The following is a 27089-nucleotide window of genomic DNA, read 5'->3' as shown; positions in this document are numbered from 1 at the left end:
AACAAGAGGAGGCTAGGCATCATCTCAGGTGGCAACCACCAGAGGAACAGATATGGGACAGAAATGCAGGCCCTGTGAGTAAAGGGTTTGCCTGAGGCAGTACTGGTCTGGGTGGAGCATGGGGACTAGAAAACGCATGCACAGAGATGGCTGACTCCCAGGGTGGGGCTGACACAGAGGACTGCTTTACTGAGCCTAAGATGCACCTGGCCTCCAGGGATCATCACCCTAGACAAAGGAGGGCAGGAGGCTAGAACTGAGAGCTAACCGTGCTCCGAATACAAAATACCAGGCAGCAGCAATGACAGGGCCTGAGGCACAGGTTCTGTGAACTCAAAACAGCTTCACTTCTGCAGGGGAAGTTAGCTGGGAAAGAAACAAATTCTGAAAGAAGTTCTGTTCTGTCAGAAACATCAATCAGGGGTGGGCCTGGAACTGACTGAACAGCCCCAGCCTCCAAGAAGCGCACAAGGTTGTAAGGTGTCACCTCCCCCTGCTGGATAGTGGCAGAGAGCAGTGACCAGGCTGAGGACACATAGATCTTCTTGTGATTCAGGCAGGTGCAAACACCTGGAGTATCTGCTCATTGGAGGCAACTGGGTCAGAGCCCTGTGGGGTTATCAGTGACTGTAGGTGACAGAGGTGCAAGGTGGGGAAGGAGGCATCAACTTTCCCAGATTAATATATTTGCTGGGTGGGTCCTCCTGACCTTATGTAGTACTGGAGCAAGTCATATTTGAATTGTCAGCAGACCCCTGCCATCTAGTTGCCAGAGACCTTTTAAACTCTCCCACCTGAGACAGGTGCTGATTGACACAGTTGATTTTGACCTTTTGAAATGAGCCAATCACCTGAGGACTATCCAAGTGGTGCCCTGGGTGTGTGGTTGTAGGAAGGCTTAATTTTCCTTTTCCAATTGTTGCATGTCAGGGGTGGGGTGACTTAATTGCTGGTATTTCTCCACAGCTGAGACTTCAACCCAGAGTAAGTGTTTCACAAGGGTCAGGCAGAGACCAGCTGAAAACAAGACAGAGCCACTTAGTCCCATCACACCAAGCAGGTCCCCAGTTTCTCAGGCCATAGCACTGTATGAGTCCATGGCAAAGCTCTAGGGGAAAAGGTATAGAAACCAGTCCAAGATTTTGGGCAAAGGGCTGCTTAATCACTACTCCTGGAGCCCTGAACCCAACTTTTCCTGATCCACTCATCTAGTCAAACGGTGTAAAATAACTCTGGGGCAGAATCAGTGGAAAAACTCTAGTACCATGAATAACCAGATTAGATCAACTCCCCCCCGCAAGGAAAGATATGGCAGGTGTAACTGAAGATCCCATTCATAAACAGATGGCCGAGATATCAGAAATCGAATTCAGAATTTGGATTGCAACAAGATTAATAGAATGGAGGAAAAGTTGGAATTAGAAATTCGAGGAGCAATTCAAAAGTTGTCCCAAGAATTCAACAAATTTAAAGACAAAACCACCAAAGATTTTGACACATTGAAGCAAGAATTTGCAGCCCTCAAAGGTATTAAAAATACAGTAGAATCCCTCAGTAACAGAGTTGAGCAAGCAGAAGAAAGGATGGCTGACATTGAAGACAGAGCTTTTGAATGCTCCAAACTCTCAAAGAGGAAGAGAAATGGAGAGCAAAAACGGATCATTCTCTCGGAGAGCTTTGGGATAATTCAAAGAAGGCTAATATCTGCCTCATTGGAATCCCTGAAAGCAATGAAGTGGTTTCGCAAGGCACAGAGGCTCTTCTTCATGAAATTATGAAAGAGAATTTTCCAGACATGCCAAGAGATTCTGAAATTCAGATAGCAGACAGTTTCAGAACTCCAGCACAACTCAACCCTAATAAGACATCGCCCAGGCACATTATAATTAACTTCACTAAAGTTAATATGAAGGAGAAAATTCTGAAAGTAGCCAGACATAAGAAAAATATAACCTACAAAGGGAAGAATATTAGAATAACTGCAGATCTCTCTGCAGAAACCTTTCAAGCCAGAAGAGGGTGGTTATTGACATTTAATCTCCTTAAAAAAAAACTGTCAACCCCGGATTCTGTATTCAACTAAACTGAGTTTCATTTATGATGGAGAAATTAAATACTTTAATGACATTAATATGTTGAAGAAATTTGCCATAAGCAAACCAGCTCTTCAGTATATTCTCAGACCTATCCTCCATAATGACCAGGACAATCCTCTACCACAAAAGTAAACTCACTCAGAAATTTTTGATCAAACTCCAACTTCCACAGTGGCAAAAGGATTGAAAATGTCCACTGGACTTTTGAAAAACTCGATACCCAAAATTTTACCAGACTTATCAATATTCTCTATTAGTGTGGATGGCCTAAACTGTTTTCTAAAGAGGCACAGTTTGGCTGACTGGACACAAAAACTCAGGCCAGATATTTGCTGCATACTAGAATCTGATATTACCTTAAAAGATAAATATAGACTCAGGGTGAAAGAATGGATATCCATATTTCAGGCAAATGGAAATCAGAAAAAAGCAGGTGTTGCAATACTATTTCCAGATACAATAGGCTTTAAACCAACAAAAGTAAGGAAAGGTAAGAATGGTCATTTCATATTTTTAAGGGTAATACTCAATATGATGAGATTTCAATTATTAATATCTATGCACCCAACCAGAATGCACCTCAATTTATAAGAGTAACTCTAACAGACATGAGCAACTTCACCTCCTCCAACTGCATAATAGTCAGACATTTTAACACCCCTTCACACTGTTGTATAGATCCTCCAATAAGAAGCTGAGCAAAGAAATTTTAGATTTAACCCTAACTATCCAACATTTGGGTTTAACAGATATCTACAGAACATTTCATCCCAAAGAAACTGAATACACATACTTCTCATCAGCCCATGGAACATACTCCAAAGTCGATCACATCTTAGGTCACAAGTCTAACCTCAGTAAATTTAAAGCAATAGGAATTATACCTCGCATCTTCTTGGACCACCATGGAATAAAAGTTGAAATCAGTAACAACAGGAATCTGCATACTCATACAAAAACATGGAAGTTAAATAACCTTATGCTGAATGATAGCTGGGTCATAGATAAGATTAAGAAGGAAATTGCCAAAATTTGGAACAAAATGACAATGAAGACATGAATTATCCGAACCTCTGGGAAACTGCAAATGCAGTCCTAAGAGGGAAATTTATAGCACTGCAAGCCTTCCTCAAGAGAACGGAAAGAGAGGAAGTGAACAACTTAATGGGACATCTCAAGCAACTAGAAAAGGAAGAATATTCCAACCCCAAACCCAGCATAAGAAAAGAAATAACCAAAATTAGAGCAGAATTAAATGAAATTGAAAAAAATTATACAACAGATCAATAAATCAAAAAGTTGGCTTTTTTAAAAGGTCAATAAAATAGATAAAACTTTGGCTAACCTAACCAGGAAAAAAGGACTAAAATTTCTAAATTCATCAGTCAGAAATGACAAAGACGAAATAACAACCAACTCCTCAGAAATTCAAAAAATCCTTAATGAATATTACAAGAGCTCTATTCTCAGAAATATAAAAATCTGAAGGAAATTGACCAATACTTGGAAGCAGGTCACCCTCCAAGACTTAGCCAAAATCAAGTGGAAATGTTGAACAGGCCTATATCAAGTTCTGAAATAGCATCAACCAGACAAAATCTCCCTGAAAAGAAAAGCCTAGGACCAGGAAGACTTAATGTGATGAAACAATTTCACTTACTATTTGAAGAATTCTCTGGTAAGATGTAAAATCCCTTTACATTTTTCTAGGCAGCTGCTAGGGGTTGCTAAGGAAGTGCTAGAAATAGAAAATATTCTACATAAATAATTAGTGATTTTTGAGGGGCAATGATTTGGCATTTGATCAGTCTTAATATAACCACTAGAAAACCCACAATTTCTAGAAAATCTTTGATTCTGTGCCATTTTATTTTCACTTAAGGTGAGGCTCACAATGTAAAATTAACTGCGATTTCATTTTTTATGGTTTTGTGAAAATAAATCCCCATTTTGGGAAAAAAAAAAAAAAAAGAAAAGCCTAGGACCAGATGGCTTCACATCAGAATTCTACCAAACCTTTAAAGAGGAATTAGTACCTATATTACTCAACCTGTTACAAATTATAGAAAAAGAAGGAAGACTACCCAACATGTTCTATGAAGCAAACATCACCCTGATCCCCAAACCAGAAAAAGACCCAACAAGAAAAGAAAATAATAGACCAGTATCACTAATGATTATAGATGCAAAAATATTCAGCAATATCCTAACAAACAGAATCCAGCAACACATCAAACAAATTATACATCATGACCAAGTGGGTTTTATCCCAGGGTCTCACGGTTGGTTCAATATACGTAAATCTATAATTCAGCACATAAACAAATTAAAAAACAAAGACCATATGATTCTCTCAATTGATGCAGAAAAAGCTTTTGATAATATCCAGCATCGCTTCATGATCAGAACACTTAAGAAAACTGGTATAGAAGGGACATTTCTTAAACTGATAGAGGCAATCTACAGCAAACTCACAGCCAATATCGTATTGAATGGAGTTAAATTGAAATCATTTCCACTCAGATCAGGAACCAGACAAGTTTGCCTATTGTTTCCACTGCTCTTTAACATTGCAATGGAAGTTTTAGCCATCACAATTAAGGAGGAAAAGGCAATCAAGAGTATCCATATCAGTCAGAAGAGATCAAACTTTCACTCTTCACAGATGATATGACTGAATATCCGGAAAACACCAGGGATTCTACTACAAAACTCTTAGAAGTGATCAAGGAATACAGCAGTGTCTCAGGTTACAAAATCAACATTCATAAATTGGTAGCTTTTATATATACCAACAATAGTCAAGCTGAAAAAAAAAGAATTAAGGACTCTATTCCATTCACAGTAGTGGCAAAGGAGATGAAATATTTGGGAGTGTATCTAACAAAGGATGTGTAAGATATCTATAAAGAGAACTATGAAACTCTAAGAAAATAAATAGCTGAAAATGTTAACAAATGGAAAAACATACCATGCTCATGGATGGGAAAAATCAACATTGTTAAAATGTCCATATTACCCAAAGCAAGATACAATTTTAATGCAATCCCTATTAAAGCTCCACTGTCATACTTTAAAGATCTTGAAAAAGTAATACTTCATTTTATATGGAATCAGAAAAAACCTTGAATAGCCAAGACATTACTCAGAAATAAAAACAAAGCAGGAGGAATCATGCTACCAGACCTTAGACTATAGTATAAATTGCTAGTGATCAAAACAGTATGATACTGGCACAAAAACAGAGAGGTAGATGTCAGGAACAGAATAGAGAACCAAGAGATTAACTCAGCTACTTACTGCAATTTGACCTTTGACAAGCCAATTAAAAACATTCAGTGGGGAAAAGATTCCCTATTTAACAAATGTGCTGGGTGAACTCACTGGCGAACTGTAGAAGATGGAAACTGGACCCAAACCTTTTGCCATTAACTAAGATAGACTCTCACTGGATTAAAGACTTAAACTTAAGACATGAACCTATAAAAATACTAGAAGAGAGTGCAGGGAAAACTCTTGAAAAAATCGGTCTCGGCGAATATTTTGAGGAGGACCCCCTAGGCAATTGAAGCAGCTTCAAAAATACACTACCAGGACCTGATCAAACTAAAAAGCTTCTGCACAGCCATGAACACAGTAAGTATAGCAAGCAGACAGTCCTCAGAATGGGAGAAGATATTTGCAGGTTATGTCTCTGACAAAGGTTTAATAACCAGAATTCACAGAGAACTCAAACGTATAAGCAAGAAAAGAACAAGTGATCCCATCACAGGCTGGGCAAGAGACTTGAAGAGAAACTTCTCTGACTAAGACAGGTGCATGGCCTGCAGACATATGAAAAAATGCTCATCATCCTTAATCATCAGAGAAATGCAAATCAAAACTACTTTGAGATATCATCTAACTCCAGTAAGATTAGCCCATATCACACAATCCCAAGACCAGAGATGTTGGCGTTGATGTCGAGAAAAGGGTACACTAGTATACTGCTGGTGGAAATGCAAATTAATACATTCCTTTTGGAAAGATGTTTGAAGAACACTCAAAGATCTAAAAATAGAGCTGTCATTAAATCCTATAATTCCTCTACTAGGTATATACCCAGAAGACCAAAAATCACAATATAACAAAGATATTTGTACCAGAATGTTTATTGCAGCCTAATTCATAATTGCTAAGTCATGGAAACAGCCCAAGTGCCCATTGATCTATGAATGGATTAATAAATTGTGGTATATGTACACCATGGAATATTATTCAGCCTTAAAGAAAGATGGAGACTTTACCTCTTTCATGTTTACATGGATGGAGCTGGAACATATTCTTCTTAGTAAAGTATCTCAAGAATGAAAGAAAATGTATCCAATGTACTCCACCCTACTATGAAACTAATTTATGGCTTTCATATAAAAGTTATAACCCAGTTATAACTGAAGAATATTAGGAAGAGGGAGGGGGGAGGATAGGCTGAGGAAGGGTGATTGGTTGGATTACACCTACAGTGCATGTTACAGTACATGTGAAATTTAGTAAATGTAGAATATAAATGTCTTAACACAATAACTAAGAAAATGCCAGGAAGGCTATGTTAACCAGTGTGATGAAAATATGTCAAATGGTATATAAAACCAGCTTATGGTGCCCCATGAGTGCATTAATGTACACAGCTATGATTTAATAAATAAATAAGTAAATAAAAAATTAAATTCTAATTATTAAATAAGGCAAAAATGGAAGATTGTATTTAAATGAGAATAGTGAAAAAAAGAGAGACAAAATAACAAAAAAAAAAGAAAGAAAGAAAATGTCAAGGAAAAATGTTAAAATTAAGAAAAAAGAACAAACAAACAAAACACGCTTGGTAGAGTGCTGTGGTGTCATAGCTCACTGCAACCTTAAACTCCTGGCCTAAGTAATTCTCTTGCCTCAGCCTCCAGAGTAGCTGGGACTACACACACCTGCTACAACACATGGCTATTTTTAGAGATGAAGTCTTGCTCTGGCTCAGGCTGCTCTCAAACCTGTTAGCTAAGGAAATCCACCCACCTCAGCCTCCCAAATGCTGGGATTATAATCATGAGCCACTGTGCTTTGCCCTCAAAACATGTTTTTTAATGAAAAATAAAGAACCATATGTATTTCATTTGTATTTAAGTGGCATGGTATATCTTTCCTATTAGTATTTCTAGTCTTTGAAAAATTAATATATGTTTTTGTAAAATTAGATTGAATTTTCATAACTTTTTAAAATTTATTAAAAATTGGTTAATCTAACATTAAAAAATAAAGTTATCTGATCTCATAGAAAGGGGGTAATGAAAGGACAGTTGGTATTAATGGCAAAATAATAACTCATAGTTTTTTAGTCTTTCTCTCTCTCTCTCTGCTTTCTGCTCTCTTTCTTTCTGTCGTTCTTTTGCTGGCAGATTCCCTGTAGGGACATTGTTTTCACAACATCTGAAAAGAGCACATTTCCCCTTAGGTCAATGCCTTAGTAGAGTGAATACAATGTGTGTTGCATCTGTATTGTGTGCACTGAACTACCTTCCATGCCAGAATCAGTTGTTTTTTTTTTTTTTGACATTTTACTAATAGCCATTCTGACAGATTGTTCTGCATGTGCCTATCCAATTTTCCCAGCAAGATTTATTGAATAGAGTTTCCTTGCTCCAGTGCATGTTTTTGTCTGTTTTGTTGAAGGTTGTTGGATGTGGCTATTTGATTATATTTCTGGGTTCTCTGTTCTGTTTCACTGGTCTAAGTTTCTATTTTTGTATCAATGCCATGCTGTTTGGGTTACCTTAGTTTTGTGGTGTGATTTGAAGTCAGGCAATGTGATGCTTCCAGATTTATTCTTTTTCCTTAACATTGTAATGGCCAATCAGGCTCTTTCTTGGTTCCAAATAATAGTAAAATCATTTTTTATAGCTCTTTAAGGTAAAAAAAAATTGGTATTTTAGGTCAGCTCCCATAGCACAGTGGTAATGGCACTAGCTACATGGACCAAGGGTGGTGGGTTAGAACCTGCCCAGGTCAGCTAAACTTGATTTGACTCTCAGTTATTAGTATATAGAAATACTACTAATTTGTATGTTTATTTTGTAACATGAGACTTTTATAAATTTATTTATCAATTTTAGATGTCTTTTGGAAAGGTATAGGTGTCTTTCCAGATATAGGATAATAATTAGCGAAAAGTGATAGCATTACCTCCTCTTTCTGGATTTGGATGCCCTTTATTTTTTTCTCTTTATGATTTCTTAGGCCAGGACTTCCACTATTATGTTAAATGAAAGTGGTGGCATGGGCACCCTTGTTTTGTTCTCATTCTTTGGAGAATGCTTTCACTTTTACCCTATTTATTATAATGTTGGTTGTAGGTTTGTTGTGCATAGCTTCTATAATCTTGAGATATATTCCTTTTATGCCTAGTTTTTAGAGGGTCTTCATTATGAAAATGTGTTGTATTTTATCAAATGCTTTATCTGCATCTATTGAGATAGTCACATGGTCTTTGTTTTTGCCTCTGTTTACATGAAGAATTACATATATAGATTTACGTATGTTAGACCATCCTTGCATGCCTGGCATGAAGCCCACTTGCTCATGGAAGATTATCTTTTTGATGTGTTACTAAATTTAGTTCGCTAATTTTTTTTTTAGGATTTTTGGGTCAATGTTCATAAGGGATATTTGTCTATAATTTTCTTTTTTGTTGTTTATTTTCCTGGCTTTGGTATCAAAGTGATTCTGGTTTTGTAGAATGAATTAGGGAGGATTCACCCTTCTTAATATTAGGGAATACTTTCTGTGGGATTGATACCAATTCTTTTTTTGTAAATATGGAAGAATTCAGTTGTCAATATTTCCTAGGGATTTTTTATATTAGGAGTTTTTTTATTACTATCTCAATCTCTCTGCAACTTATGGTTTGTTCAGAATTACTATTTCTTCCTGATTCAAGCTTGGGAGGCTGTGTATTTTCAGGAATTATCCATTTCCCATAGGTTTTCTAGTGTGTTCATAACAATTTTTATAGTATTTATGCATGACGCATAATATTTTGTATTTCCGTGGATACCAATTGTAATGTCTTCTTTTTCATTTTTGATTGAGCTTATTTGAGTTCTTTCTTTTTCTAATTAATCTGATAAGTTGTCTATCATTTTTGTTTGTCTTTTCAAACAACTTTTTTTTACCTTTTAAAAATTAAATCATAGCTGTGTACATTAATGCAATTCTGGGGTACAATATGCTGGTTTTATGTACAATTTGAAATACTTTCATCAAACTGGGGATTAACATAGCCTTCACCACATTATTTTAGTTATTGTGTTAAGACATTTATATTCTACACTTAGTAGATTTAACATGTGCCCTTGTAAAATGCACCATAGGTGTGGTCTTACCCATTACCCTCTCTCCATCAATCCTCCCTCTCCCCTCCCTTCCTCTTTCCACTTCATCTTGGACTGTAGCTGGGTTATTGCTTTCATATGGAAGTGTGGGTGCTTATAAATTGATTTCATAGTAGGGCTGAGTACATTGTATACTTTTTACTCCATTCTGGAGATACTTTGCTAAAAAGAATATGTTCCAGCTCCATCCACGTCAACATAAAAGAGGTAAAGTATCCATCTTTTTTAAGGCTGAAAAGGTATAGTCCCTCTTATAATTGTGTCCCACTCCAAAGGTGTGCTATACACCCTAACATTGTTCCCATTATGTGGGATCACACTCATGGCCCTCCCTCCTCCTCTCTGCCCCACCCCCCTCCCACCTTTAATTGATTTGTGTTTTTCTCTTCTTTTGTTTTTCTTTTTTTTTTTTTTGAGAGTCTCACTATGCCATCCTCAGTAGAGTGCTGTGGCATCACAGCTCACAGCAAGCTCAAACTCTTGGGTTTAAGCAATTCTCTTGCCTGAGCCTCCAAAGTAGCTGGGACTACAAGCACTCACGACAATGCCCAGCTATATTTTGGTTGTAGCCGTCATTGTTGTTAGCAGGCCTGCACCAAGTTCAAACCTGCCAGTCCCAGTGTATTTGGCCAGTGCCCTAACCACTGAGCTATGGGCACCAAGCCTTGTGTTTTTCTCTTATGTGGGTGTGTATTATATCATCTCTTGGCTGCAAATTAGTATTGATATATTGGATACTTGCTACTCTATTCTCGTGATGCTTTACTAAGAAGAATATGTTCCAACTCCATCCAGGTTAATACAAAAGATGTAAGGTCTCCATCTGTTTTAGTGGCTGAATAGTATTCCATGGTACACATATACCACAGCTTGTTAATCCATTCCCGGGTTGGTGGGCATTTAGGTTGTTTCCAAATTTTGGTTATTGTAAATTGAGCTTTGATAACAAATATAGTAAAAATGTCCTTATGATAAAATGATTTTTTTTTTCTTCTGGGTAGATGCCTAGTAACAGACTTGCAAGATTAAATGGAAGGTCTAATTTGAGTCCTTTGAGGATTCTCCTACTTCTTTCCAAAGAGGTTGTATTATTTTGCAGTCCCAACAAGAGTATAAAAGTATTCCACTCTCTTCATATCCACACCAGCATCTGCAGCTTTGAGACATTGTGATGTGGGCTATTCTCACTGGGGTTAGATGATACCTCAGAGTGGTTTTGATTTGCATTTCTCTGATAATTAGGGATGATGAAAATATTTTCAACTGTTTGGTAGCCAGTTGTCTACCTTCCTCAGAGAAGCTTCTGTTCATATCTCTTGTCCAGTGGTAGCTACGTGAAGTCTGGTAGAGTTATGCCTCTGGCTTTTCTTATTAATAAGAATAGCCTGGGCTATACATATTTCTTTTTCTGGTTCCATACAAAATGAAGTACTATTTTTCTCAGTTCTTCAAAGTATGATGTTAGTATTTTGTTGATTGCATTCAATCTGTAGGTTGATTTGAATAGAATAGACATTTAAACAAAGTTGATTCTTCCCAGCCAAGAGCATGGTATATTCTTCCATTTGTTAATATCTTCTGCTATTTCTTTTATTAGACTTTCATAATTCTTTTTGTAGAGATCCTTGACTTCTTTAGTTAGGGTATATTCCTAAGTATTTAATTTTCTTTGAAGGTACTGTGAAGGGAATTGTATCCTTGATTTGCTTCTTAACTTGGATGTTGTTGGCGTATACAAAGGCTATTTATTTGTGGACATGGATTTTTATGCCCTGCAACATTATTCTATTTCTTGATCACTTCCAGGAGTTTTGTAGTTGATTCTCTGAGATTTTCTAAGGGTAAGGTCATATCATCTTGCAAAGAGCAAGAGTTTGATCTCCTCTGCCTCTATTTGGATGCCCTTTACATCCTTCTCTTGCCTGATTGCATTGTCTAGAATTTCTAAAACTACATTGAATAGAAGTGGTGATAGTGTACATCATTGTCTGATTCCACTTCTAAGTGGAAAAGTTTTTAGTTTTACGCTATTATGTATGATATTAGCTGTGGGTTCATCATAGATGTCTTCAATCTGCTTAAGAACTGTGCCACCTATGCCTATTTTCTTAAGTGTTCTTGTTTTTAAAAAAGATGCGGAATTTTCTCAAATGTTTTTTCTGCATCTATTGAGAGGATCATAGGAACTTTGCTTTTTGCTTCGGTTGATATGGTGAATTACATTAATGGATTTGTGTATATTAAACCAGCCTTGCATCCCTGGGATGAAGCCTACTTGATTGTCATGTGCAATTTTTTAAAAATATGCAACTGCAATCTTAGCCAAGATTTTGTTGAATATTTTTACATTGATATTCATTAGCAAAATTGGTTTTAGTTTTCCTTTTCAGTTGGGTCTTCTCTTGGTTTTGGTATGAGAGTGATGTTTGCTTCATAAAATATGTTGGGGAAGATTCTTTCCTTTTCAGTCTTTTGGAATAGGTTCTGCAGCATAGGTACAAGCTAATCTTTGGAGGTTTGATAGAATTCTCTGGTGAAGCCATCTGGTCAAGGGCTTCTTTTGTTCAAAGATTCTTTATTGTTTCTTTGATCTCAGTGTTTGATACTAGTCTATTTGAGAGAGCTATTTCTTCCTGGTTAAGTGTAGGGAGATGGAGTGATTCCAGGTATGGGTCTATTTCCTCCACATTGTCAAATTTCTGGGATAGAGTTTGTTGTAGCAGTCAGAAATAATATCTTGTATCTCTGTGGTATCAGTTGTTATTTCCCCAATTTCATTTCTTTTTTTTTCTTTTTATTTATTTTTATTAAACCATAGCTGTGTACATTAGTATGATCGTGGGGCACCATACACTTGGTTCATAGATCATTTGACACATTTTCATCACATTAGTTAACATAGCTTTTGTAGCATTTTCTTAGTTATTTTGCTAAGACATTTACATTCCACATTTACTAGGATTCACATATACCCTTGTAAGATGCACCACACGTGTAATCCCATTAATCCCCCTCATTCCCCCTCCCTTCCCCCTCCCTCCCCTCCCTTTCCCTTTTCTCCCTATTCTTAGGTTATAACTGGGTTATAGCTTTCATGTGAAGGTCCTACATTAGTTTCATAATAAGGGTGAGTATTGGGTACTTTGTCTTCCATTCTTGAGACACTTTACTAAGAAGAATATGTTCCAGCTCCATCCATGTAAACATGAAAGAGGTAAAGTCTCCATCTTTCTTTAAGGCTGCATAATATTCCATGGTGTAAATATACCACAATTTATTGATCCATTCGTGGATCGATGGGCACTTGGGCTTTTTCCATGACTTAGCAATTATGAATAGGGCTGCAATAAATATTCTGATACAAATATCTTTGTTATGGTGTGATTTTTGGTCTTCTGGGTATATGCCCAGTAGGGGGATTACAGGATTGAATGGCAGATCTATTTTTAGATCTCTAAGTGTTCTCCATATCTCTTTCCAAAAGGAGTGTATTAATTTGCATTCCCATCAGCAGTGCAAAAGTGTTCCCTTTTCTCCACATCCACGCCAACATCTCTGGTCTTGGGATTTTGTGATGTAGGCTAGTCTCACTGGAGTTAGATGATATCTCAAAGTAGTTTTGATTTGCATTTCTCTGATGATTAAAGATGATGAGCATTTTTTCATATGTTTGAAGGCCATGTGCCTGTCTTCTTCAGAGAAGTTTCTCTTCAAGTCCCTTGCCCAGCCTGCAATGGGATCCCTTGTTCTTTTCTTGCTAATGCTTTTGAGTTCTCTGTGGATTCTGGTTATTAAACCTTTGTCGGAGACATAACCTGCAAACATCTTCTCCCATTCTGACAGCTGTTTGCTTGCTTTACTTACTGTGTTGTTGGCTGTGCAGAAGCTTTTTAGTTTGATCAAGTCCCAATAATGTATTTTTGAAGCAGCTTCAATTGCGCGGGGGGTCCTTCTCATAAAAAACTCGCCAAACCCAATTTCTTCAAGGGTTTTCCCTACACTCTCTTCTAGTATTTTTATAGTTTCATGTCTTAGGTTTAAATCTTTAATCCAGTGAGAGTCTATCTTGGTTAATGGTGAGAGGTGTGGGTCCAGTTTCAGTCTTCTACAGGTTGTCAGCCAGTTCACCCAGCACCATTTGTTAAATAGGGAATCTTTTCCCCATTGAATGTTTTTAATTGGCTTGTCAAAGATTAAATAACGGTAAGTAGCTGGATTCATCTCTTGCTTCTCTATTCTGTTCCAGACATCTACTTCTCTGGTTTTGTGCCAGTACCATGCTGTTTTGATCACTATCGATTTGTAGTATAGTCTGTGGTCTGGTAGCGTGATTCCTCTTGCTTTATTTTTATTTTTGAGTAATGTCTTGACTATTCGAGGTTTTAATACTTTAAAACGAAGTATTATTTTTTCAAGATCTTTAAAGTATGACAGTAGAGCCTTAATGGGGATTGTGTTGAAATTATATATTGCTTTGGGTAGTATGGACATTTTAACAATGTTGATTCTTCCCAACCATGAGCATGGTATATTTTTCCATTTGTTAACATTCTCAGCTAGCTCTTTTCTTAGAGTTTCATAGTTCTCTTTATATAGATCTTTCACGTCCTTTGTTAGATAAACTCCCAAGTATTTCATCTTCTTTGGCACTACTGTGAATGGGATAGAGTCCTTAATTGTTTTTTTCAACTTGACTATTGTTGGTATATATAAAGGCTACCAATTTATGAATGTTGATTTTGTAACCTGAGACACTGCTGTATTCCTTAATCACTTCTAAGAATTTTGTAGTAGAGTCCCTAGTATTTTCCAGATATACAATCATATCATCTGCGAAGAGCAAAAGTTTGATCTCTTCTGACCCTATGTGGATACCCTTGATCGCCTTTTCTTCCCTAATTGTGGTGGCTAAAACTTCCATTACAATGTTAAAGAGCAATGGAGACAATGGGCAGCCTTGTCTGGTTCCAGATCTGAGTGGAAATGATTCCAATTTAACTCCATTCTATATGATATTGAATGTGGGTTTGCTGTAGATGGCCTCTATGAGTTTAAGAAATGTCCCTTCTATACCAATTTTCTTAAGTGTTCGAATCATGAATGGATGTTGGATGTTATCAAAAGCTTTTTCTGCATCAATTGAGAGAATCTTATGGTCTTTGTTTTTTAATTTATTTATGTGCTGTATTACATTTATAGATTTACGTATATTGAACCAGCCTTGAGACCCTGGGATAAAACCGACTTGGTCATGATGTATTACTTGTTTGATATGTTGCTGGGTTCTGTTTGTTAGAATCTTGTTGAATATTTTTGCATCTATATTCATTAGTGATATTGGTCTATAATTTTCTTTTCTTGTTGGATCTTTTCCTTGTTTGGGGATCAGGGTGATGTTTGCTTCATAGAACGTGTTGGGTAGTCTTCCTTATTTTTCTACCTTTTGGAACAGGTTTAGTAGTTTAGGTACTAATTCCTCTTTAAAGGTTTGGTAGAATTCTGATGTGAAACCATCTGGTCCTGGGCTTTTCTTTTTGGGGAGATTTTGTATGGTTGATGATATTTCTGAACTTGATATGGGCCTGTTTTACAATTCCACTTGTTCTTGATTAAGTCTTGGAAGGTGACGTGTGTCCAAGTAACGGTCAATTTCCTTCAGATTTTCGTATTTCTGAGAGTAAAGTTTCTTGTAATATTCATTAAGGATTTTTTGGATTTCTGAGGAGTCTGTTGTTATTTCGTCTTTTTTATTTCTGATTGATGAGATTAGAGATTTTACTCTTTTTTTCCTGATTAGGTTGGCCAATGGTTTGTCTATTTTGTTGACCTTTTTGAAAAACAGCTTTTTGATTTATTGATCTGTTGTATTATTCTTTTGTTTTCAATTTCATTTAGTTCTGCTCTGATTTTGGTTATTTCTTTTCTTCTACTGGATTTGGGGTTGGAGTGTTCTTCCATTTCCAGTCTCTTGAGATGTCCCATTAAGTTGCTTACTCTCTCTCTTTCCATTCTCCTGAGGAATGCTTGCAGTGCTATAAATTTCCCTCTTAGAACTGCCTTTGCGGTGTCCCAGAGGTTCTGATAGTTCGTGTCTTCATTATCGTTTTGTTCCAGAAATTTGGCAATTTCCTTCTTGATCTCATCTCTGACCCAGCTATCATTCAGCATAAGGTTATTTAACTTCCATGTTTTTGTATGTGTATGCAGATTCCTGTTGTTACTCATCTCAAGTTTTATTCCATGATGGTCTGAGAAGATGCATGGAGTAATTTCTATTCCTTTAAATTTGCTGAGGTTAAACTTGTGACTTAAGATGTGATCAATTCTGGAGTAAGTTCCGTGGGCTGATGAGAAGTATGTGTATTCAGTTTTGTTGGGATGAAATGTTCTGTAGATGTCAGCTAAATCTAAATGCTGGATGGTTAGATTTAAATCCAGAATTTCTTTACTCAGCTTTTTGTAGGAGGATCGATCCAGCACTGCCAAAGGAGTGTTAAAATCTCCGACTATTATAGAGTTGGAGGAAATCAAGTTGCTAATGTCTGTTAGAGTTTCTCTTATAAATTGAGGTGCATTCTGGTTGGATGCATAGATATTAATAATTGAAATCTCATCATATTGAGTCTTACCCTTAACAAATATGAAGTGACCATTTTTGCGCTTCCTTACTTTTGTTGGTTTAAAGCCTATTGTGTCCTCAAATAAAATTGCAACTCCTGCTTTTTTCTGGTTACCATTTGCCTGAACTATGGATGACCATCCTTTCACCCTGAGTCTGTATTTTTCTTTTAAGTTAAGATGTGACTCTTGTATGCAACAAATGTCTGGCCTGAGTTTTTGTATCCAGTCAGCTAACCTATGTCTCTTTAGAGGGCAGTTTAAGCCATTCACATTAATGGAGAGCATTGATAAGTTTGGTGAAATTTTGTGTATTGAGGTTTTTGAAAGACCAGTGGGCATTTTTAATCCTTTTGCCATTGTGGAAGTTAGAGTTTGATCATTAGTTTCTGAGTGAGTTTACTTTTGTAGTAGAGGATTGGGTTGGTTATTATGGAGGATAGGTCTGAGAATATCCTGAAGAGCTGGTTTAGTTATGGCAAATTTCTTTAGCATATGTATGTCATTAAAGTATTGAATTTCTCCGTCATAAATGAAACTCAGTTTAGCTGGGTACAAGATCCGGGGTTGAAAGTCATTTTGCTTGAGGAGATTAAAAGTCGATGACCACCCTCTTCTGGCTTGAAAAGTTTCAGCAGAGAGATCTGTAGTCATTCTAATGTTCTTCCCTTTGAAGGTAATAGATTTCTTTCTCCTGGCCGCTTTGAGAATTTTCTCCTTCATATTAACTTTAGTGAAGTTAATTATGATATGCCTGGGGGATGTCTTATTGGGGTTGAGTTGTGCTGGGGTTCTGAAGCTATCTTCTGTCTGAATTTCAGGTTCTCTAGTCATGTCTGGAAAATTCTCTTTCATAATTTCATGCAGATAGGCCTCTGCGCCCAGTGAGGCCACTTCATCTGTTTCAGGAATTCCTATGAGACGGATATTTGCCTTCTTCGAGTTATCCCAGAGCTCTCTGAGTGAGTAATCCATTTTTGCTCTCCATTTCTCTTCCTCTTTGAGAGTTTGGGAGCGTTCAAAGGCTTTATTTTTGATGTTGGAGATCCTTTGTTCTGCTTGGTCCATTCCAAGGGATTCCACTGTATTTTTCATATCTTTGAGGGCTGCCAATTCTTGTTTCAGTGTGTCTAAGTCTTTGGTAGTTTTGTCTTTAAATTCGTTAAATTCTTGAGACAGCTTTTGAATTTCTCCACGAATTCCTAATTCCATTTTGTTAATCTTGTTTGCCATCCAAATTCTTTTTTTTTTAATTTCTTTTTTTTTATTAAATCATAACTGTATACAATGATATGATTATGGGGCATCATACACTCACTTCATAAACCATTTGACACATTTTTATCACAGTGGTTAACATAGCCTTTCCGGCGTTATCTCAGTTACTGTGCCAAAACATTTACATTCTACATTTACCAAGTTTCAGTGGGATCACACCTGTGGTGCATCTAACAGGGGTATTTGCCATCCAAATTCTGAATTCGATTTCTGACATCTCAGCCAGTTGTTTGTGATTGGGATCTTCAATTACATCTGCCGTATCTCTCCTTGGGGGGGGGGGTTGATCTATTCTGGTTATTCATATTACCAGAGTTTTTCTGCTGATTCCGCCCCATGATTGTTTTACTCCCTTTGATTTTCCTCTGGTGTTTTGTCAAGGACCCGTACAGTGCTGTGGCCTGAGAAACTGGGGCCCTGTTTGGTGTCGAGGGGTTAAGTGGTTCTGACTTGTTTTCAGCTGGTTTCTATGTAACCCTAGTGAAACAGTTACTCTGGGTTGAAGTCTCAGCTGTGGAGAAATACCAGCAATTAAGTCACCCCACCCACCACAGGCAACAAATGGAAATGGAAAATCAAACCTTCCTACAACCACACACGCAGGGCACCACCTGGATAGTCCCCAGGTGAGTGACTCAGTTCAAAAGGTCCAAGTCAATTGTCTCAGTCAGCTGTTGCCTCGGGTGGGAGAGTTCAAGAGGTCCCTGGGAACTGGGTCACAGGGGTCTGGTGACTGCTCTAGAATGGGTTGCTCCAGTGCTGTGTGGAGTCAGGAAGAGCCACCAGTAAATAGATCATTCTGGGAAGATTGATGCCTCCTTCCCCACCTTGCAGCTCTGTCACACCCAGTCTCTGCTAGCCCCACAGGGCTGTGACCCAGTCAGTTGTCTGCAGTAAGCAGATACTCCAGGGGTTTGCACCTGCCTAAGTCACAGGGTAGTCTTTGTCTGCTCGACTAGGCCACTATTCTCTGTCTTTATCCAGTAGGGAGTGGTGTGGCCTGTCAACCTCAGGCACTTGATGGAGGCTGGAGGTGTTCACTCAGTTCCAGCCCCACCCTTAGTTTATGTTACTCGGTTAAGGGAACAACCCTGTGGGAGTTTGTTTCTGACCTTGCCATATTCCTCTGCAGAGGAGAGGCTGATTTGAGTTCCCAGAACCTGTGTCTCAGGCCCCGTCTTTAGTCCTGCAGGTTTTTATTCACAGCACTATCAGTTGTTGGCTGTAGCCTCTTGGCCTCCTTTGTCTATAGGCTGGTGATCCCCTAAGGGCCAGGTGTGTCTTATGCTCAGTAGAGCGGTTCTCTGGATCACCCCCACCCTAGGAGTTTCCTGGCTCTGTGGGTGTGTTTTCTAGTCCCCGTGTTCCACCCAGATCAGTATCGTCTCAGGAAAACCCTTTACTCACGGGGCCTGTGTTTCAGTCCCAGGTCTGTTCCATGGTGGTTGCCATCTGAGAAGATGCTCGGCCTCATCTGGTTGCCCAGGAAGACAGGAGGAGAGGCTATGGGATATCTGGGTGTGGGCCTTGTTATTGCTGCAGATGGCTGTTGCTCTGCACCTTGGGGCACCACCGCTTCAGTGTAATTCCCTCTCAGCTGACCATTGTCTTCTTGCTCCTTTGCTACAGAGTCAGCACTGGCCAGCTGCAGTCCAGGTCCTGTCTGCACCTCTTGAGAGTTCAGCCAAGAATCTGGACTCCTGAGGGGGCAGGTCTCCAGATCACGGTGTGAGAGTGGAGGGGGGTGTTAGGAGCTCAGGGTTACAGGTTGTAACACCAAGCTCATTGAGACCAAATGAACAAATAAACATACACAAAGGTTACCAGGCACATGGGCCCATAGATACAGAGACAAACGGAAACACATAAACAATACAAGCAATAGCCACCACAACAGCAATATAAGAACAACTGCAGTAAAAATAGTGATAATCGTAAAATAATTGAAAGAAAGGAAAAAAAAGAGAGCGAAAAGTGGTGTTAGAAGGAATGTTAAGTGAGAAGAAAGAAGAAATTAAAATTAGAAGACATAGAAATAAAAAATATATCTATATAAAATGTAATAATGAAAAATTATCGAAATCTCCTCTAAGAAAATGGTGAGTAAAATCAGACAAAAAGAAAACAACAGCAAAACAAAAAACAAGAAACCCCCACAAAAAAAACAAAAAAAAAGGCACCAATTGCAAAAATATTCTTGTGTTAGAAATATTCCTATAAATGTCTATATGTCTGCTGTAGGGATCAACTTTCGTAGGAATATATTCATACTGCAATATACTTTCTGGACACCAGGTGGTGCTGTGTGTGGTTTCGAGACTTATACCTGGTTTACAGTTTATACCGTTACCATGGTAACCACCTTCCTTGGCCGATGGCCATTTTGGAGTTTCTGTAAAGGTTTGTCGCCTAAGAATTGTGCAACTCGGCTGTTCTCCTCTGGACAGCACTTGCCACCGACCCTCCCACTGAGTGCAGGTGTCCACGATTCCTAAGTCCCTCCACTCTGCTCCCAGGTTCCCCCACAAACTGGCGACTGCAATCAGCCATAAGGGGAGTGGTGCTGAGTTCGCGCGGTATCTCCTGTAGCTGGTTCCCGGGGCTTCAGCAGCCAAGGCCGGTCCGCGGCTTCAGTTGCTCCGCGGCTCCAGAAGCCAAAGCTGGGTCCTAGGCTTCAAGCCGTTCCCGTGGTTGGAGCGCTCGGGGTATTTATTCTGAGTTTTATGGTTCAGAGTTTTGGATGGGCGTCCACCAGTTCGCTGCGCAGCCTGAACCGCCAGCCCCCTCCAACACCTGGGGGAAAGGTGCCCGCCCTTTTGGGTAGTTCAAAATGTCTGTTTCCTGGGCAGGATCCCTTCCCTTCAATTGTCCAACAGTTTTCCCAGCTCCCTGTGGTTTTGAGTGGCTTTCCTTTCGGATGCCTCCCTCAGTTCAGGATTAATTACTTGTCATTTGGATTTTGTCAGCATTTACAAGCTGCTGACCCCCAGGGGGAGGGGCCTGCTAGCCAGCACGGCGGAGCAGGGATGAATCTCTACAACGGAGTCTGTGATTTTTAAATTACCCTCATATATAGCAAACCGCCAGTTCACTGGGCATCTCCAGCTGTCTGTCCACTCCAATAATCCACACACAGGGAAGGTCCAGACCGCCTTTCCTCTCACCTGGTGGCTTGGGAGAGGTGGGCTACACGTCTGTCCTGTCCGCCATCATGCTCACTTGTCCCCAATTTCATTTCTAATTGAGGTTATTAAAGATTTTACTTTCTGTTTCTACTTAATCTGGCCAATGGATTGTTGATTTTATTTATCTTTTCAAAGAACCATTTTTCTCATTAATTTTTTGCATAATTCTTTTGTTTTCAATTTTATTTATTTCTGATTTAATTTTTGTTATTTCTTTTCTTCTGCTAGTTTGGGATGGATTGTTCCTCCTTTTCCATTTCTTTAAGATGATTCATTAGGTTGTTGATGTGCTCTCTGTCTGTTTTTGTTTTCTTTCTTTCTTTCTTTCCTTCTTTCTTTTTTGTTGTTGCAGTTTTTGGCCAGGGCTGGATTTGAACCTGCTACCTCCAGCATATGGGGCTGGCGCCCTACTCCTTTGAGCCACAGACACTGACCCTATCTCTTTCTGTTTTTGAATGTAAGCATCTAATGTGATAAATTTCCCTCTTAGGACTGATTTTGCAGTATCCCATAGGTTTTGGTGTCTTGGGTCTTCATTGTTGTTATGTCAATTATTTTCTCCTTTATTCCTTCCTTCTCCCAACTGTCATTCAGCATAAGGTAGTTTAGTTTCCAGACCTTTGTGTAGGAATGAAAATTTCTGTTGGAGTAAAGTTCAATCTTTATTGCCTTGTGGTCTAAGAATACAGAAGTTGTAATTTCAATTCTTTTGATTTTGTTGAGGTTTCATTTGTGTCCTAGCATATGATCTATTTTGGATAATTTTCCATAGGCTGATGAGAAGAAAGTATATTACTTAGCTTTGGGATTGCTATTATTGTATAAGAACTGTAACCTTTAATTTTTAGTTATTTTTATAATTGTGGATATCTATTGTGCTGTTCCAAATATAGTCTACTTTTGTGCATTTCTATTAGGGTAAGTCTAATGTGACAAATTTCCTTAGTGTTTGCTTGTCTAGAAAAGCCTTCATTTCTCCATAATTTAGTTTTCCAAGATACAAAGTTCTTGACTGACTGTTGTTCTGTTTAAGAAGATTAATAATGTGAGTCTATGGCTCAGTGCCTGTGGCTCAAGCAGCTAAGGCGCCAGCCACATACACCTGAACTGGCAGGTTTGAATCCAGCCCAGGCCTGCCAAACAACGGTGATGGCTGCAACAAAAAAAAAAAAAAAAAAAAAGTTGGGTGTTGTGGCGGGTGCCTGTGATCCCAGCTACTTGGGAGGTGGAGGCTGGAGAATCACTTGAGCCCGGGAGTGGGAGGTTGCTGTGAGCTGTGATGCCATGCACTCTACCCAGGGTGACAGCCTGAGGCTCTGTCTCAAAAAAAAATGGGATTCTAATCCCTTCTGGCTTGTAAGATCTTAGCTGTGAAGTCTTCTGTTAGTCTGATGCCCTTTCCTTGGTAGGTTTGTTGTTGCTTTTATTTTGAAGCCTTTAGAATTTTCTCCTTTATTTTTTCTTTGGCCAGGTTGATGACTATGTGTCATACATAATAAATAGATCTCCTATTTGTTATGTATTTTCCTGGTGTTCAGTGATCATCTTGTATCTAGATACTTGAATCTCTCATGATACTGGGGAACTTTCCCTCAGTAATCCTCTCTAAGAGGTTTTCAATTTCCTTTTTCTTTTTCTTCTTCTCCCCCAGGGATACCTGTAATTCATATATTAGCTTTTTTTACATAGTCTCATATTTCTCTGAGTGATTGTTCATTCTTATTTATTCCTTTTTCTGCACCTTTACCTGGCTGTTAGTTCAAAACTTTGCTTTAAACTCTGAAATTATTTCTTCTTGGTCTAGTCTGTTGTTGAATCTTTCTGCTATATTTTGAAGTACACAAGTGCCACTTTCATTTCTTTAAGTTCTGTTATATCTTATGTTGTCTATCTCTTTAGCAACTTTTTCATTTCTTTTATTTATTTCCTGAAATATTGCTTTTATGGCTTTGTATTGTTTTTCAACTTTCTCTTCAATCCCATACATCTTATTTGCCATTCATATTATGAATTCCTTTTGTGACACTTTGACAATTTTCTTTTGGTTGGGGTCTGTTGCTGTATATCTATTATGACCCTTTGGATATACTGAACTAGCTTCTTTTTTCATGTGCCAGAGTTCTTTTGTTGGTTCTTTCTCATCTGACATCTCTTCTCTCAGTCCAGGGCAGGTAGGTTATCAGTGATCCTACTCTTTGCTGATATCTCTCCTATTTAGTGAGAAGAAGTAAAGATACCTATATGGTACTTTTGTTTACTATTTCAGAAGATAGACCCGGTATGACAGGAGCAGACATACTGTGATTTTATAATGTAGCTGTTCTACATTGTTCTGTTACCCTGTGCTTTTCACAGTCCAAGCTAGTGCTGGGAGATTTTCATGTAGAGTGGTCAGTTGGTTCCTAGGCTGATATTGAAAGCTCAGGCAAGCATTTGGGGGAATTCTTATTCACTGAAGCAGGCAATGAAGGAGATGGCTCTTCCTTGGTCTCCCCATGACAGGGGCAGTGGCTGCTTCTTAAGGCTATCTAGGCAATAGCTATAGGTCTCAGGGATGCTTGTGTTCACTCTATTCAGGTCTAGGTGTAATGACAGTACATGGAAGAAATTGTCTGTGGCTAGCAAGTACACTGTAGAAAGCTGGACCACAAGCATGATGTCTGTGAGAGTGTGGCCCAATAGCTGGTGTGTGGGCCCAGAAGACATGGCCTGATACTGGCATTCAGGTCTTCTGGAGGCATAGCCCACTGACTAGCATGAAGGCCTGAAGGTCCATAGGGGAATGAACTTTGGTAGAGTGTACAAGGTTTGGGGGCTTGTGCAGCTGGTCAGTGTTTGGAACCTTAAAGGCATGATGCACTGGCTGATACACAGGGCCAGGAGGTGTTGCCCACTACCTGGCATGCAGATATGACAGTTATGGCCCATCATGCAGCACAGGGCCAAAAGTTGCCTTCCAGCGGGCACACAGAACCAGAGGGCATGGCCAATCATGTGGCATTTAGGTCTGTAGGGCTGTGGCACACAGGTCAACACACAAGGCACAGCAGTGTGGCCTGGCACACATTGTATGTGTCTGTGGCATCATAGACTCCTGTGTGGTACACAGAATTAGGAGGCTTGTTCCTGTGATCAGTAAATGGGTTCCCAGGGGAATGGCCAACTGGCTGGGTGCAGTTCCACTGAGGCATGAACATGAACTTTGATGCAGGGTTGTGTGTGTGGTCAGGGGTCTTGTTCAGCTGGCCTATCCACAGGGTCATGTGTGCTATGCTGCTGGATTACTGGGACTCTTTCCTCACACAACTCCCCCTGAGACTGTTTCTGTAAGACTTCTCAAATGGAATCATTACTCTGTTCTTTCCACTTCTTGGTGGGAAGAGTCACTTAGTCACTGGGCTCCAAGTCATGGTCATGTGAGGGTATCTGTTCTCCCTGATCCTTCCCTTGCCCAGCAAGGGGTGGGATGTAAGAGCATCTCAGTATACTCCCCACTGACTCTGAAAGGTGAGGCGGAGCTCTGGGGAAAGACAGGCAAAAAGAGGGCGGGGGAAGAGCTCTCCTTCATCATGTGCTTCTTAATTCTCTTCAGCTCCATAATTCTTCATATTTTTGGGTAACATATTCTTGTCTCCTATGTAGCCTAATAGGTGAGAATTGGAATTGATAACAGCACCGTGTTTTTTGACACTTGCCTTAGACTAATTCATCTCATGCTGCAGTAATAAATAGATCCTTGAGGGCTCAGTAGGATTCAGGGTTCTTCTTCACTTACCGTTCTACATAATAGGGAAGAACCCTGCCTGTATAGTGGGGAGTCTGGAGTTAGGAGGAGGTAGGAAAAGTGGCATTTGTCACCATCCTCCTTTAAAAATACATTACAGGGAAGTGAGAGCAAGATGGAGGCCAAGTAGCAGCTTCCCTGCAACTGGGCACAGTGAGTCTGGGGAGATAAGACTCCAGGCATCACTGGATGGCGGGATCTGCCTATAATCATCCCTTTAAGGATACAGGGAGTCAACGAGAAACTTCTGGATCCCAAGAGGAGGACAAAAACAGTGGAAAACTGGCAAGTGGTTGTGTGTGTTCGATTGGTCTAATCCAGCTGGCAGCTTCCACAGGCATGGGAACTTAAAGAGCAAGAGGAAGTGAAAAGAAAATTAGGGCAAGGAAACAGATAAAAGAAATCACTAATGAAGAAGAATCAACAGAAAACTCCAGGCAACATGAAGAACCAGTCCAGAGCAACCCTTCCAAGGGACCATGAGGTAGCTACTGCAAAGGATTCCACCTATAAAGAAATGTTAGGAATTACAGAAAGGGAATTTAGAATACACATAATGAAAACAATGAAGGAAATGACGGAAACAATGAAGGAAACTGCTAATAAAGTGGAAAATAACCAAAAGGAAATCCAAAAACAGAATCAAATAAGAGATGAACAATATAAAGAATATAGAAAGGATGTAGCAGAGCTGAAGGAACTGAAGCAGTCAATTAAGGAACTTAAAGATGCAATGGAAAGTACCAGCAACAGGTTAAACCAGGCAGAAAAAAAAATTTCGGAGGTAGAGGACAAAGTACTGGAGATAACTCAGATAGTTAAAAAGTCAGAAAAGAAGAGAGAAGCGTTCCAACATATGAGTTATAGGAATCCCAGAAGGGGAAGAAGAATGCCACAGAGGAACGGAAGCCATACTACAGAACATTTTAATAAAAATTTCACAAATATCACCAAAGATTCTGACACACTACTTTCAGAGGAATATCGGACCCCAGGTTGCCTCAACTCTAACCGAGTTTCTCCAAGACACATTGTGATGAACCTGTCCAAAGTCAAGACAAAAGAAAACATTCTGCAAGCTGCCAGCAGTAAGCGCCAGTTGACCTACAGGGGCAAATCCATCAGATTGACCGCAGAGTTCTCTAATGAAACTTTCCAAGCAAGAAGACAATGGTCATCTACCTTTACTCTACTTAAACAGAACAATTTCCAGCCCAGAATTCTATACCCTGCTAAGCTATGCTTTAAAATTGACAGAGAAATCAAATCATTTACTGATATACAAACATTGAGGAAATTTGCCACAACAAGAACAACTCTACAGGAAATACTTCAACCTGTTCTACACACTGACTGTCACAATGGATCAGCAGCAAAGTAAAAACTCAGAAATTTAAGGACAGAACATAACTTTCACACAGATGCAAAAGATAAAACTAAGCAATGGACTCTCACAAAATAGGATGAATAGAAAACTACCACACTTATCAATTGTCTCAATAAATGTTAATGCCTTCAATTTCCCACTGAAGACACATAGATTGGCTGACTGGATTAAAAAACACAAGCCATCCATTTGCTGTCTGCAAGAAACACACCTGGCTTCAAAAGACAAATTAAAACTCTAAGTCAAGAGTTGGAAGACAATTTTTCAGGCAAATGGAATTCAGAGGAAAAGAGGAGTTGCGATCTTATTTTCAGATACATGTGGATTCAAAGCAACTAAAGTAAAAAAAGGCAAAGATGGTCACTTTATATTGGTCAAGGGAAAAATACAACAAGAAGACGTTTCAATTCTAAATATTTATGCACCGAATTTAAAAGCTCCCAGATTCTGAAAACAGACCCTACTCATTCTTAGCAATATAATATCTGATAATACCATAATAACAAGGGATTTTAACACTTCTCTTACAGAGCTGGACAGGTCCTCTAAACAGAAATTAAACAAAGATATAAGAGATTTAAATAAGGCCCTAGAACAACTGTGCTTGATAGATGCATATAGAACACTCCATCCCAAAGATAAAAAATATACATTCTTCTCATCACCCCATGGAACATTCTCCAAAATTGATCATATCCTGGGACACAAAACAAATATCAACAGAATCAAAAGAATTGAAATTTTACCTTGTATCTTCTCAGACCATAAGGCACTAAAGGTGGAACTCAACTCTAAAAAAAAGTTTGACCCCACACAAAGGCATGAAAATTAAACAACCTTCTGTTGAATAACAGATGGGTGCAGGAAGTAATAAAACAAGAAATCATTAACTTCCTTGAGCATAACAACAATAAAGACACAAGCTACCATAACCTGTGGGATACTTCAAAAGCCATTTTGAGAGGAAAATTTATCACTTTAGATGCCTACATTTGAAAAACAGATAGTTCATCAACAAACTCACAAGCCATCTTATGGAATTGGAAAAAGAAGAACAATCTAAGCCAAAACCCAGTAGAAGAAAAGAAATATCCAAAATCAAATCAGAGATCAATAAAATTGAAAACAAAAGAATCATTCAGAAAATTAATGAAATAAGGATTTGGTTTTTTGAAAAAATAAATAAAATAGATAAACCATTGGCCAGAATAACTAGAAATAGAAAAGTAAAATCTCTTGTAACCTCAATCAGAAATGATAAAGGGGAAATAACAACTGATCCCACAGAGATACAAGAGATCATCTCTGAATACTACCAGAAAC

The sequence above is a fragment of the Nycticebus coucang genome, chromosome 5 (assembly GCF_027406575.1).
Source record: "Nycticebus coucang isolate mNycCou1 chromosome 5, mNycCou1.pri, whole genome shotgun sequence".
Lineage (NCBI taxonomy): Eukaryota > Metazoa > Chordata > Mammalia > Primates > Lorisidae > Nycticebus > Nycticebus coucang.
This window is presented reverse-complemented; position numbering follows the sequence as displayed.